Source organism: Ictidomys tridecemlineatus, chromosome 2 (assembly GCF_052094955.1).
Source record: "Ictidomys tridecemlineatus isolate mIctTri1 chromosome 2, mIctTri1.hap1, whole genome shotgun sequence".
NCBI classification, from domain to species: Eukaryota; Metazoa; Chordata; class Mammalia; order Rodentia; family Sciuridae; genus Ictidomys; species Ictidomys tridecemlineatus.
The window spans coordinates 119,212,998-119,228,043 of record NC_135478.1 but is presented as its reverse complement, the minus strand read 5'-3'; the positions used below and the strand labels follow the sequence as shown (position 1 = coordinate 119,228,043).

Below are 15,046 nucleotides of genomic sequence, written 5' to 3'. Positions count from 1 at the left end.
CTAATTACAACTAGTTTTTCTTTGCGCTCTGCAGGGTACAGTGGCGAATCAGCGCTCGGCAGCAGAGAGGTTAATAGCGGTCGGTCCCGCCCTCTGGACCCGCCTTCTGACCCCGCCCACATTGGCCACGCCCACGGGCACCACCCCTGCCCGGGTTGTACCCTTGATCCCGCCCCCAGGCCGTGCGTCCACCGGAAGTGCCCGCGCGCAGACCGCTCACTTCCGCCCGGCAGGTGACAGCCGCGGGGCTCGGAGCGGCCGGCTGCACCGACGCACCGGGTTACGGGGAGGAGGAGGCCGCGGACATTTTGCTGCCGAGCCGAATCGAGTCGTGGCGCCAGGAGCCGTTTGGACCTGCGGGTGAGGAAACAGGGAGACCGACGAAGCTCGGAAAAAAGTGGGGCGGCTAGTCGGGGGTCGAGCTGAGGGGTTTGCGGGGTCAGGGGTCACGGTGAGGACGCCATGCTAGAGGGGCGCGAGCGGCGTTCCCGGCGGAGACCAGGAGTAAGGACTGCAGGTTCATTCATTCGCGCCCACTTGACTGCTGGCCAGCACCGGGCTCGTCCCAGGTCCGCAGCCCCTCATGGGGCGCCCGCCCGGAGAGACTCCTAGACTTAGGCCCCATGGAGCCTGTCCCTGGCCGAGGCAAAACTCTTCCGGATTTGGGTTCTCCCTTTGCACTCAATCCATGGCTGTCCTGTGGCCTCCTCCTCGTACAGGGGCTTATCTTTTTGCCAAAATTCCAAATGATGGGGGGAGGGGGGGTCAAGAAATGGCTCTGTGCCTCCCGCGCCTTGATAGGCTAAGGCTTGGTCTGTCCTTTGGATCCTTTGGGACGAGTTGACAGAATGGGGACACCTGTAATAATGCTAGAAAACACTAACAAGAATTCCATCTTAGTTATTAAGCTCCTGCTGTAAACGATGCACCGTGCTAAACACTTTACTTACAATGCCATATTGTAGGGTAGCTATTGATACCTTACCCATTTTATCCACCAGGACACATAGGCACAAAAGTCAAGTCACACATATAAAGTCAATCAGGTAGAAGAGGCAGAAGCACTGGGGTTCTTACCTAGGTTTTAGAGACCAGCAAAGTGCAGAGACAAAGGAGAAGCTGGAGTAGGGTTAGGGTGTAGGAACTATTTAATATTTCAAGCTGCTGGTACATTATTTGGATCTGTGTCAAGATGTAGCCTTATTGCTTTTTGTCTGATCATCATAAAGGGCATTTAATTCACTTTCTTTAGGGTGAAACAATCCTGCAGGCTATCGCTATAAGTAATTTATCTTTCAGGACAAGAGCTTAAAATTTCCCGGTTAGGAACTGTGAGACACAAAACAGACTATCCATGCAGGAACATCCAGATGTCTCTTGAGAGAGGCTGAGTTGCATTGCTTTTTCAGTAAAGAGAAAGGAGATCTTTTGGTGCTAGGTTCTGGAAGAATGTACCTAATGTATTCAAGGAAAGACTATCTCTCTGAAAAATGCACAGGCCTGTGCCATCTTGCCTGGGATGAATATATATCTTGGCTGAAAGAATGAGGTGGTTTGATGGCCAGGGAGCTAGGTTCTGTGAGTTCGAGCCTCACTCCTTTGCAGCAGTCATTTGTTCCAGGTCTGCCTCAGTTTCCCTAACCACAGTGTGAAGACCTGTCATCTTCCTACACACAGGTGCTTTAAGCCTTAGTGAATCCAAGAAGGTTTCCACATACTTCTGAAGAAGGTATGATTAAAAAAAATATTCCTCTTGTTACTTTTTTCTTTAAACTGTGGTTTGTTCTCCTAGTTCATTGAATTCACAGAAACTTAATACTGTTACCTTATCCCCATCCTTCCAGGAGAGGATTTGAGATAAAGCAACTTGTCACAGATGGTAGGACATAGCTCAGAGCTTCTGGCTCCCTGTCCTGGCTTTAGCCCACCAAGCTCCTCTTAGAAACCGTCATGAGGGCACCTTCACTGTTTCTTAAATAATCAGATCTCTCAAAGGTTGCATGGGTTGAGATCATCTATTGAGTGTGGGTCCACCAGAAGCTTTACCCTGAGCAACTTGAAGGGCTCAGAGGTATAATGGAAACAGCATTCCTGACTCCTCTCAGCCCCAGCCCAGCAGCTTCTCCGCAGTGTGACCTGAACAGATTATTTGGGCTGAGTTCATTACTTCAGCTGCAAAATAATACTGATCACCCCTCCCCCACACCAATTTTAGAGTTGTTAAAAGAGGAAATTGTGCAGAGCCTGTTACACTGGTGGGTGTTTTGACCCTAAAACAGTTGATGCTTGCCAGGGCCTATGTCTGAGGAAGACTGGCAGCTGTGGCTTGTGGGGTGTTGCTTCCTTGTGCAAATAGAGACCTTTGTGTACTTAGGGCTTCTTCCACCCTTCTTTCACTTCCTAAAAGTATTTCAGAACATGTTCAGTTTGTTGGTCCTGTAGATTCTGGCTCTGGACTTTGATCTTTTTCTAGCCATCCTCAAAACTTGCATTTCTAAACTGCTTACTTCCCAGAAGACCTTCAAGTCTGGCATCGAAGTATGATGTGCTGATAGTAAGCAAGTGTGGCTTACGTATGGTTTTATGCTTTGCTCTATTTCATTTCTTTCTTTTTTTCCTTTTAAACCAGGGATTGAACCCAGGGGACTTAACCACTGAATTACATCCCCAGCCCTTTTTTAAAAAAAACTCACTAAGTTGCTTAAGGACTTGCTTAATTGCTGAGACTGGCTTAGAACTTGCAGTCCTCCTGCCTAAGCCTCCCGAGCTGCTGGTGTGTGCCATTGCACCTGGCCCTTTGTTCTGTTTCTGAGGGGCATCTAGTCCTTGAAAGTCTTTTTTTTCTGGACAGGTATTTTTATTTTCACAGGCCAGAAGAGATTTTTTGTTCTTTATCCCTCACATAGAAGAATAAATACACCAGAGAGAAGATATCACCTGAGTAGTTGGGGGATCCTTAAAACTAAAAAGTCCTGCTTGAAAATCTATCAGTGGTTCCTTATTGCCTTCAGGCTAAACTCACCCACTTCCTTAGCTTGGCATCCAAGGTCTTTTGGGCTCTTGACTCCTGCCTGGCTTTCTCTCCTCATCCCTCCTACTCCATACTTCTACCTCCCAAGCTGCTTCCACGTCTAGATACGTTTTTTATGCCTTTCTACCTTTGCTTCTTGCTCTTCCTTCTTTGTCTGAACACCATTTCCTGCTCCCTGCACCAAACCCCTGTTATTGGAGCACTACTTGGTGCTGCCTTTCTGATCATTACCACCACCCTGCAGGCCTGAGCTAGATATCCCTGCTGGATGTTCTGTGATCACAATGGGTGACACAGTGGGTGTGTCTGTTTACTTGGATATCTTTTTATTTTTTGGATACTGGGGATTGAACTCAAGGGCACTTAACCACTGACCCACATCCCCAGCCCTATTTTGTATTTTATTTAAAGACAGGGCCTCACTGAGTTACTTAGCACCTTGCTTTTGCTGAGGCTGGCTTTGAATTGGTGATCCAGCCTCCCCAGCCATTGGGATCACAAGCATGCACCACCATGCCCTGCTGGATGTCTTTTTAGGGGAAAAAATAGAAAAAACAAACAATCAAACTCTCGATCCTTCATAAGACCTGTCTTTTTTTTTTTTTTTTTTTGAGAATTTTAATATTTATTTTTAGTTTTCGGCAGACACAACATCTTTATTTGTATGTGGTGCTGAGGATTGAACCCGGGCCTCATGCATGCCAGGCGAGCGCGCTACTGCTTGAGCCACATCCCCAGCCCATAAGACCTGTCTTAACTGTGTTGTGTCTCCAGTTGTGACTCTGTCTGGCACAGAGTCAGTGCAGTGCACCACAAATGTTTAGTGAGTGAATATTACATTGACTTCTTAGGGTTTCTTGACATCTATGGCATTCAAAGCACTTCCTAGATGACGTCCTGTCCATTATCATAACACCCCAGGGGATAGGGAGAAATCTGACTAGTAGTAGTATTAATTACTCTCAAACTTATCATTGCTGCCTCCAGCCACCAGAGTTCCTCAGGTCCCTAAGGAGATGGTAAACACTCCCCCTCTGTAGAAATAATAGTGGCTAACAATTGCCTAGCTCCCTTAGGGTGCTGTGTACTACAAGGGCTTTGTGTGTGTTCACTTATTTTAGCCTCTTAGATTGTCTCCTATTTGTTGGTGGAGCTGAGGGACTTCCCTGTGGTTTTAGACTCCAGAGCATTATGATCTTCTTGTCTTTAACCTTGGGCTTGACCTTTACCAGGAGGGTCTCTAAGTTGAGAGGCTCCTTCTAATTAAGGTAAGAGTGTCACTGGTTGACTCCAGAAGTTCCAGAGTTCATTACCACCCAGGATGCTGTAATCATTGATCCCCATCTACTTTAGTTCCCAGTGGACACTAAACTGCAAAGTGGTAGATTTAGAGGTCAGATCTCAAAAGTTTTAAAACTAACCCTTCAGTGTTTTATTTCAGCGCTTCAACAGCTGAGTTCTATAGTAGAGTAGAAAAGTAGATTTGAGTGGCAGGTTCTTTTTAACCCTACCTCATTGCTTTTAGGATCTTAAGCACATTGAGGGTGGAATGTCAGTTTGAGAATAGCCACTTTCTGTCATCTTCATTCTTTAATCTTGAAGGATTAGTTGTTGGGTGTTGACACCGAGAACAGAGTCTTCATAAATCCAACACTCATTCATTTATTCAGTGTTTTTTGAGACCTGCTAGTGCCTGGCACTGGCCTGTATTGACAGGTAATCAAGCCAGGCGTAATTTCTGCCATCAGATTGCTTTCTCATTGGGGAGGGAGACAGTAGAAATAGGGGGAAAAATGCAATGATTAGGAGAACTGATAAGCCATGAGAGAAAACAAAAAGGCATAGCAGCCAGAGCCTGTTAAAATGTAAGTCAGATCTCAGGGCTTCTCTGCTCAGAACCCTCCAGCTCCCTTGGAGTAACAGCCAGAGTCTTGACCTTGATCATAGAGCCCCCATATTCTCCTCTCACATCATAACCCACTGCTGTCCTCATTTCTCACTCAGCCATATTTGCCTTAGGCATTCCAGGCACACTCCTTTACCCTGGCACTTTCTCTCTTCTTTCTTTCTTTTTTGCAATGCTGCAATGCTGAGGATCAAACCTAGCACTTGGTATGTTAGGCAAGTACTCTCCCCAACCCTCTAGCTATTTCTTTTGCCTGGAAGGCTCCCTACCTGCCATGATATCACCTGTCACCTTCTCAAGGAAGCCTTCTGTGTCTACCTTAGTTAAATTTCAACCTTCCTTCCCTTCACTCCATGCTTCCTATCCTCCTTCCTTGCAATGGACTTACTACTCTATGAGATACTAAACATTTCACTTATTTATCTCACTTAAAGTCTCTGTTCCCCATTAGGATGTAAATAAACCTATGAAGGGAGGAATTTTGTTTCTTTCACTGCTGGCATCCCCAGCATGTGCAACACCTTCTAGTACATGGCAGACATTTAGAGTTAACGTGTAGAAAATGTATAAGAAATCTGGGGGATGGGACAGAGAAATACCTTCTTACAGCAGATGTGAGGAAGGTGTCTTTGGAGTGATGTCATCTTAGCTAAAATGTGAAGGATAAGTTTGTGCAGCCACGCTAGAGCAGGAAAGGATAATCCAGGCAGGAGGATCAGCAGGTGCAGAGGCAATGAGCATGTGGCACTTTACGGAACTCAGAAGGCCTGTGGGCCTGAAGGGCTGTGCGGGGAGGAGGGTCTGACCATGCTTCCATCATAGCCCGTGTCAGAACCCCACTGCCTTCCTCAGTCTGCTGGCTCTCTGAGCCTGTAGAAGCTTGTGAGAGCAGGTACCAGCAACCTGGCTTTACTGAAGGGAAGTGGCCTGAACATTTTTACCATTTTAGATGTTGCCATCTGTTTCTTCTACCCTTTGCCTTTTCTTCTCTCTCTGATCATTTATACACTTACTTTCCATTTATTGACTATAAAATAGGCTGAAGTGGTGGCATTTTCAATTTCAATATGGTCAAAATAGCTTGAAAGAATAAGATATATCTCTGATCCTGTCAGAACCAGTCCAGCTGAGGTTGGTTTACAAAATATGAAATTTTCCCAAGAAAGGAATTAAGTACTAGTCATTAAAACATTTATTGAACACCTACTCTTTGCGTGGTATACAAATAATAGGTAGAAAACAGTAGTGAATGAAACATAAAATCCTTGTTCTCATGGAATTTATGTTTCCCAGGAAGAAAAATAGTGAGAACCTTTTATAGTATGTAGGTGATAAATAATCTGAAGGGGAAGAAAAAGAGGAAAGAGGATTGGGAAATAATGGTGATTGGCTGGAGGGGTGGTCAGAGAAGGTCTCAATGAGATGGTGATAATTTGAACTAAGAGTTAAAGGAGGTTAGGATCTGAGCCATAGTCTATCTAGGAAAAGAGCCTTCCTGATAAAGTACAGGCCCTGCAATAGAAAAATGCTTATTGTGTTCAAGGAACAGCACAGAGGCTCATGTGGCTGGGGCTGAGGAAGTAATGGAGAGAAGAATTCAGAGAGGAAATAGTGGGGTAGGGGCTGCATCTCATCCAGGGGTGGTAGGGATTTAGGCTTTTTTTTTTTTTTTTTGAGTAAGATAGGAAACTGTTGGAGGACTGGAGCAGAGGGATGTCATTGTCTTAGACTGTAAGAGAATCATTTTGGGTTGTCAGAAACAGTGTGGATGCAGATTGGTAGCAATCTCAATGGGAAGTGATGGTGACCTGGGGCCAGGTTGTAGCAATGGAACTAGTGAGAAGCCACTTCATGGATTCTGGACTTAATCTCGAAGTACACCCAGTAGAATTTGCTGATAAATGAGATGTGGGGTATGAGTATGTTGTCAAAGGTAACTGAGATTTTTAGCCTGAGAACCTGTTAGGAGTAACTGAAGACTGCAAGGTGAACCTGTTGGGAGAGGGAAGGAAGCCAGAGGTTAGTTTTTATCATGCTCAGTTTGACTTCCCTGCTAGTCATATAGACATTTAAGAAGAGAAGTCAATTAGATGGTTTGTTTGTAGGAACCTGGGACTCAGGAAAAGGTTGGACCAGGGGATGTAAAGTTGTGAGTTGTCCACTTGTGGATGAAACTTAAAGCTGTGATGCTGGATGTGATCAACAGAGAGGTGAAATAGTGTAGATGGAGAAGAGAAGAGTTGAAAGAGAGGAAGAGGAGGAAGGAGCAGAGGAAACCAAGAAGGAATGGATGGTGTGGTAAGAGGGAGAGCAGAGAGTGTGGCTTTCTGGAATTTAAAGGAAGAAAATATTTCAGGAAGAAGGAAAGGATCAGTAGTATCAAAAGCTTATCAGTGGGAGACCTGTCATTTGACAGCTCTGCATCTTCTGCTGGAAAGGTCCAACATGCCCTTAAATCTCATTTTACCTTACCTAACCTAATCTGCTTCTTTCCTCCAGCCAAGGAGGAAGTCTCACAGACTTCTAAACACATAAGTTTTGACCTTGGATAGGCCGATTCTCTCTCAGTGTCCTTAATGCCTTGCTTTTAAGTGAGGATGAAATGAGACAGGCTGTAAGTTACTCAGTATGGAGCCTGCTTCCAGCTAGCATCGGCAATGACTCTGCTGTTCTCATTTACCTCCCCTGTTATGCTAGGATCTTGTGGGTCTTCTGTCACCCCAGCTCCTCCCTTTCTGAATCTGACCTGTCTTTCCATGTTCATCCAAGTCCATCTTCATCAAAGAGAGCCCCTCCACTTGTCTCAGAACCCTGCTCCTCAAGCTTTGGTGGCAGTTATCTAGAGCTCAGAATCACTCTGTTATTCCTCTGCATTCCTTTCCCTGGCTTCTGAATCTGTAAAAGCCTTGTGGGAAAAGGCTGACCTTTATTGTGTGCATGCTCCTGGTGGGGCACAGACCCAGGTTTGCAGCAGATGACACACCACATTTTACTTACTGTTGGAAGACAATGAAAATGGACAACTCTCCAGAAAGGGTTCCTGTGGTATAAGTGGGAAAAACAGAGATCACAAGTCTTATTCTATAGTTCTTGTCCTTTTTCTCCTCACATTGATTAAGTATTGTTCAGAAGATAACCTTGCTAATTTTTTTCCAAATACCGAGGAACTTTCCTTTTTCTTGGTAGCAGACCTTTCCATTCATTACTACTTGTAGATTAATTGAGAACTGACAACTGATTCTAGAATCAAGTGATTCTAGAATGGAGTTTTAGAATCTGAGATAAGAACCTTTGTTTGCATGTGGCATTTGTTTGCTTTTGGTTCCTTTTCATTTTGAAGCCTTTGATTTTTAGTGGGCCTCAGGAGATTGATTTTGATTAATCAGTTTTCATCCAAATCCCAGGAGACCCATAACTTGGCAAGATCTTCTTAACAGGCTTTTTTTTTTTTTTTTTTTAAAGAGAGAGTGAGAGAGGAGAGAGAGAATTTTTTTTAATATTTATTTTTTAGTTGGCGGACACAACATCTTTGTTGGTATGTGGTGCTGAGGATCGAACCCGGGCCGTACGCATGCCAGGCGAGCGCGCTACCGCTTGAGCCACATCCCCAGCCCCTCAACAGGCTTTTGCTAGGCATATTACCAAACTAGATGTTCTGTTGTCCAAGGTAGATGGGCTGGCCTTAAAATAACCTTCTGTTCAACATCTGAGGGACTCTGTCAGGATATGTGGCAATCTACTTCACATACCCTTTAGCTTGGAGCATGTGCGTTTCTTCCAGGGCTTCATTTAGAGATGAGTTGTTATCTCACTAGATGGAGTAGGACTTGTGATCACATTGTGGGACAGTGGTGGAAAGTGTTGGCACTACCATGTTCTAGCTGGGTGACTCAAACACAAAAAAAGCATTGATCTCTTTGGATTTCAGTTTCCTCATCTGTAACCTGTGATATTATTAAAACCTTTTTCAGATTATTGTGAGGACTAAATCTAAAGCTCTTTACAGAGTGTCTAGCCCATGGTGCACCTGTGCACTTGCCATTGCTGCTACTGCTGCCACATTTGTTCTGACTCTCATGCTGAGCCTGAGGAAGCACACAGCTTATCTATTCATAGTTACTGGCTGTGTATGAAGGGCTCCCAATGAGGAGGGGGAGAGGTGGGCATAATGAATGGAACAGTATGGTCAGTGTCTATGTCAAGATGAGGTAATTTCCATTACCTCCAGAGGGCTTTTGGGCACTCTTCCAGATCACCATCCACTGATCTGATGCTATCATTGTAGATTAGTTTTGCCTCTTCTGCTTATTCCAGAACTTCATACAGATGAAATTCCATGATGTTTATGGTGTTTACGGTTATACCTAACTGCTGAATTATACCCCAGCCCTCATTTATATTTATTTTTGTCAGTGAGCTTTCATTCTCACATTATTCTCTGTCAGAAGAAATATGTGAAATAACATAGAATGACAGGTGGTATGGGGCTGAGATTGTGGCTCAGCGGTAGAGCGCTCACTTAGCACAGGTGGGACCTGGGTTCGATTCTCAGCACCACATAAAAATAAAGGCATTGTGTTGTATCCATCTATACCTAAAATAAATAAATAAATAAAATATTTAAGAAAAAAAAAAGAATGACAGGTGGTAATCTCTCTTTTTTTTTAATTAATTTTAAACTTTTTATTTATTTTTTGGTACTGGGGCTTGAATCCCTGAGCTACATCCCTACTCCTTTTTATTTTTTATTTTGAGACAAGGTCTACCAACTTTGCTGGCCTCAAACTTGTGATCCTTCTGCCTTAGCTTCCCAATTAACTGGGATTATAGGCATGTGCCATCATGCCTGGCCACCTCCCTAATTTAAAAATGAGTTGTATTTTCAAAGTCACAATCTGTGAGTGTGGGAAGATAGACTTGAGGTAGGGGCAGCAGTGGTGGTTCCTCAAGGGCAAAACCAGTTGTTTCAGGACTGCTCCTCTTTTAATTTTGACTTTGCTATTCCTTTGAGGTATTCGTTGGCCTGTAAATGCTAAAATTGAGGGGGATCCTAGCCCAGAATGCTGACTCCTTAGCACAAGTGACTCATCATACTGCCCAAAGCAGTTTCTAACCAAAAATTCCCTTTAATTACTGCTTTTTAAAACATTCCCTGCTACTTCCAAAGACAAAATCCAAACCCTGAGTTTTTCCCTGCCCAAATTGGCCACCTACTTTCAAATATAGCCTATGTTCCTGATCAGATTTGTCAGAGAATCTGGGCATGGTGACATATTACCTGTAAGCCCAGCTACTTGGGAGTCTGAGGCAGAAGGATCAAAGTTCAAGGCCAGGACTGAAGTTGTGGCTCAGTGACAGAGCACTTGCCTTGCATGTGTGAGGCACTAAGTTCAATTCTCAGCACCACATCTAAGTAAAAATAAATGAATAAATAAAGGTTCATCAACACTAAAAAAAATTTAAAAAAAAAAAAAAGGTTCAAGGCTAGCCTTGCCATCCTAGCAAAAGTCTGCCTCACAATTTAAAAAGGGAATGTAGCTCACTGGTAAAGCACCCCTGGGTTCAATTCTCAGCCCTGAGCAGAGGGTGGGGGATTGTAAAAAAGAGCTAAGTCTTAGCTCCTTTGGCCTCCATGGTGACAGCTGGACAGTGCCAGGAAAAGCATGTCTTTCCCATGGCATCTGGAAGTCCCAGCTCCTCGAGACTGAACCATAGAGGTTTTTCCATTCCTGCAGAGAGAATGCAAAATCCCCCTCCTACAGACATCTAAGCGGACCTGGTACCAGGTGAGGAAGCTCATCATAGAGAAAAGAGAAAAGAAGATAGCCTTCCTCAGTAAATCACCAAGCTGTGGGTGAGCTCTAAATGAGGTGTTTTGTTTTTTTTTTCATCTGTGCTTTGGTGGTTTTCTAGAGCATTTTTGCTTTCCCTAGCATTCCCTTCCTCCTCTAATTTCCTGTGTATGATCAACTTCAGAGGGATAGCATTTCAGCATCATTAGTCCCGCTGGGCCCTCTGCAGACGGATCTGCAAAATAGATAACTGCAGGACTAAGCATCAGCCTGCGCCAGCACACTAGAGAGCAGTTCAAGTTTATGATTAGTTAGTTGCTTAGCACCTATAAAAGGAAGAATGTCACTAAAAACTCAACTGCAGGGCTATCAGCACTTTTTAAAGTTATTTTTTAAAACAGAGTCTCACTGTGATTCCCGGTTGTCCTCAAATTCCTGACCTTATGAAATATATGAAGCTATTTTATCAGAGTAACCTCACCAATGTAGAGGTTTTCCCTAGACCCCCACACTCCTCCTGAGTAGCTTCCACTATAGTTGCATGCCACTATTCCTGGTTTATACTTTATTTATTTATTTTTAAGTCAAGGTCCGTTTCTCAGGCTGGCCTTGAACTTGGTAATCCTCCTCTCTCTGCCTCCCAAGCAGCTGGGATTAAAGGCATGTGCCACCATTCCCAGAAGGATTTGCCTATTTTTAAATCATTAAAAGGAGAAGCATTTAGAGAGGTGGTATACACCTGTAATTCCAGCTGTTCAGGAATCTGAAGCAGGAGGATCACAAGTTTGAGGCCAGCCTGATCAATTTAGTGAGATCCTGTCTCAAATTTAAAAAGAAAGAAAGAGAAACTGTCTTACCACTTCTTCATCCTGATCAGTTGCATCAACACCAGTCTGCCTCAGCAGGTTGTATCCTGGGAGTTTAGGGCCCTCAGATGCTAATCTGTGTTACAGATGAGGGAAAGCCCCTGACAGTCTCCTCTGCTGGAGAAGAACAAATGCCTGAGTAGCCCAAAGTTGGACATCCAAGAGTTTTTGTTTTGTTCACTTTTACTTCCTTCTAGATTTTACACTGGTGTGGTTTATATGTTATTGTCTATGTCTCTTTGCCCTCAGTTATCCCTCTTCTTAGACTTGATTCAGCCTTGAGGAACAAGGCACTCCCCTGTTTTAAACACTGCAACCAGTTATACTCTGAAATCTGTAGCTTCAGGAATCTTGCAACCTATTATTGTATAGCAGAAAACCCATTATCAGGCTGGGGTTGTAGCTCAGTGGTACAGTGCTTGCCTAGCATGTGTGAAGCACTGGGTTCCATTCTCAGCATATAAATAAATAAAGTTCATTGACAACTGAAAAAATATTAAAAAAGAAAAACCCATTATCTTATTTATCTGCCCATTCTCAGAACTCCAGGAAGAACCTCTAGGTTAGTGATGTTTCTCTGATAAAACAGTTTTGTATGTGTGCAAGTGAGAAGGAGATGTTGAATGTAAAGTCAATTACTTTTGGAAACAAAAACTGAGAATTACATAACAGAGCAGTCAGCAGGCTGAGCTTCCTGGGATTTCCAGTGGCCCCTTCTTTCAACAACTATCAATTAAACACTTTCTTTATGCAGAGGCCTGGGCCGGCCATGAAGGTGAGGGTGGATGGAGCTGTGAACAGGCCCATGTTAGTAGTCCTCTGTGGATCCATCTATAGCCCTGGCGCATACTGTGAAGACCAGCAAGGTAGAGGCCCTGCTGGGGGATTTGCATCATCAGGTGTGACAGACTCCTCTGCTCTTTCCCCCAGCTCCCATAGAAAAGGGACATCATCCCCTTTCAACTATGCAAAGCAAGAGGAGAGTAGAATTGTGTCTTTTTTTTTTTTTTTTATACCACTTTGTCAGCAAAGCCTTTATTCCTGGTATTCTGAAGGTGTCCATGAAGGATTTAAGGCAACCCTGAGACAGTCCTTACTTGTCTCCTGTTGATTGCTGAAACAAAATCTCATCTGGAGAACATCTCCATTGCCATTCTATTGTAAGTACAAGCTGAACCTGGAAAAATACAGTTGGGCTGGAGAGCAGCTGCTTTGGCTTGGTTTTCAGAGGCTATGAAATGATCTGTTATCCCTCACATCCAGCACATCGTTACCTTTCATTTGCTCCTGCATAGTAATGATTGGAAAGGAAATGTTTGTGGGTTACATATTTGACTATTTGACTCCCTTCCATAGAGGCAACAGAGGACACAAAGTAAAGTGAGTTTTTACCATTCAAATGTTTGTTGGGTTTTCTGCTTTTCTTCTTTTTTTTGAGTTTTTTCCAGATTTTATTTTCAATCGTCTGATACAAGAAAATGTCTTATGGATAATATATGTTACCTATTGCTATTGATTCTTCTTTTGTAGTAGGTCAGATTAGCAAAATATCATCAATGTGATGAATCTATGTGATATTTTATGGTCTTTTTTATATTTTTAATTGATTTTTAAAATTTTTTTAAATTGATATTTTAAAAATAAATGACAACGGAATGCATTACAATTCTTATTACATATATGCAGCACAGTTTTTCATATTTCTAGTTGTATACAAAGTATGTCCACACCAATTTATGTCTTTATACATGTACTTTGGATAACTGTGTCCATCACATTCCACCATCCTTGCTAACCCCCTTCCCCTCCCTACCCCTCCCACCCCTCTTCCCTATTCCTCCCATGCTCCCCCTCCCTACCCCACTATGAATCAGCCTCCTTATATTAGAGAAAACATTCGACATTTGTTTTTTTGGGAGGTTTTGTGCTTTTCTAGACAACAACCACAATAATACTACCAAGTTGATTGGAAAGTTACTTGGAAGTCTCTCAGATTTTTTTGTACTGAGTTCTTAGTCATTATCAGGGCCCTGTCCTCCCTCTCAGATGAGCAAAGCAGAATTTCTTCATTGTTGAGACAAAGCACCGAGCTCTGGTAGACAGGGGATAGTTTCCTAGTCTAGCCATTTAGCCATGTGATCTTGAGCAAGTTACATGACATTCCAAAGCCTCATTCCTCTTTTGTGAAGTAGTGTTAAAAGCTATTACCCTGTTAGTAGGATTAAATGAGATAATGTCTGTAAATCCCTAGGTTTAACAAGGACTCAGGAAATGATCACTTTTTTCTTTTTTTTTACTGTGAAATAGGGTAACCACTGTTTTGTTTTTTTAAATAATCACTTCTTAATCTCAGAACAATCCCAGAAGCCTCTGCTATGTACTCAGGATGACGTGGCTCCTGGGAAGCTTCTTTTATCTTTCATTTATTGGTCAAGAAGGCTGGCAGTATGTCTCAGTGGTAATGAGCTTGCCTAGCTTGTACAAGGCTCTATGTTTGATCCCTAGCCATGCAAGAAAACAGTAAGGAAATGTTCAGATATAGTAGATGCTTAATAAATACCTGAGTGAATGAGGAAGCTTTGGTACTTGTCCTGTTGCCTTATAACAGTACTTCACATGTCACTTTTGCATTGGGAGATGTTCTGAGAGATTCTTTAAGAAAACTGGCCAGATAGACTTGGAGAATGCTGTTGAATCTAAAGTCTGTAGACTCTATCTCTTTCCAGAGATGAATAACACATATTACTGATTTAGAAGTTTGGGGAAAGTTGTGGAGAGAAAAATCCTCCCTAGCTTCTTTAGGGGGTAGTGGAAGACATTGGGGATATTACCCAGGGGCACTTAACCACTGAGCCAAATCCCCAGCCCTTTTTATTTTTTTTTTATTTTGAGACGTAGTCTTGCTAAATTGCTTAGGGCCTCACTAAGTTGCTGCAGCTGGCTTTGAACTTGCAGTCCTCCTGTCTCAGCCTCCCCAGCCACTGGGATTACAAGCATGTGCCAATGTGCCTGGCTCTTCCCTAGCTTCTTAAACTTGGCTTTTCCCAAATTTATTTTTATGTATAGGGTAATGGTAGTACCCTTCATATGTGGATGAAGCATTTAGAAAGAACTGTGCTGGGCTATCCCACTCCTTGGTATTTTTCTGAAAGATCTAAACTTGGCATATTATAGTGATACAGCTACCTCAGTGTTTATAGCAGCACAATTCACAATAGCTAGAATATGGAATCAACCCAGGTGCCTGACAATAGATGAATGGATTAAGAAATTGTGACAGACACACACAGTGGAATTTTTCTCAGCCATAAAGAAAAATGAAATTACAGCATTTGCTGGTAAAGGAAAGGGAGAGGGAAGAGTAAGTTATAGAGATAAAGGGAAGATCAGTAATGTAGAAGGAGATCGAGAGGCAGGATAGAAGGGTGGGAAAGGGAAGGCGATACAGAAT

General features: G+C 43.2%; 1 protein-coding gene across 4 annotated transcripts in view; it reads left to right on the top strand.

Annotated features, from left to right (window-relative positions):
• The first annotated feature begins 200 nt into the window (after positions 1-200).
• The window catches only part of Ap1b1 (adaptor related protein complex 1 subunit beta 1), a 51,782-nt gene continuing 36,936 nt past the window's right edge, over positions 201-15,046 (top strand). For 3 of the 4 annotated variants that reach the window (XM_078039675.1, XM_005336051.5, XM_013363221.4), the window contains exon 1: positions 201-360. The gene's annotated coding sequence lies outside the window, so the exon portion shown is untranslated. The remainder of the gene's footprint in view (positions 361-15,046) is intronic. The other variant, XM_078039674.1, reaches the window with a different exon arrangement.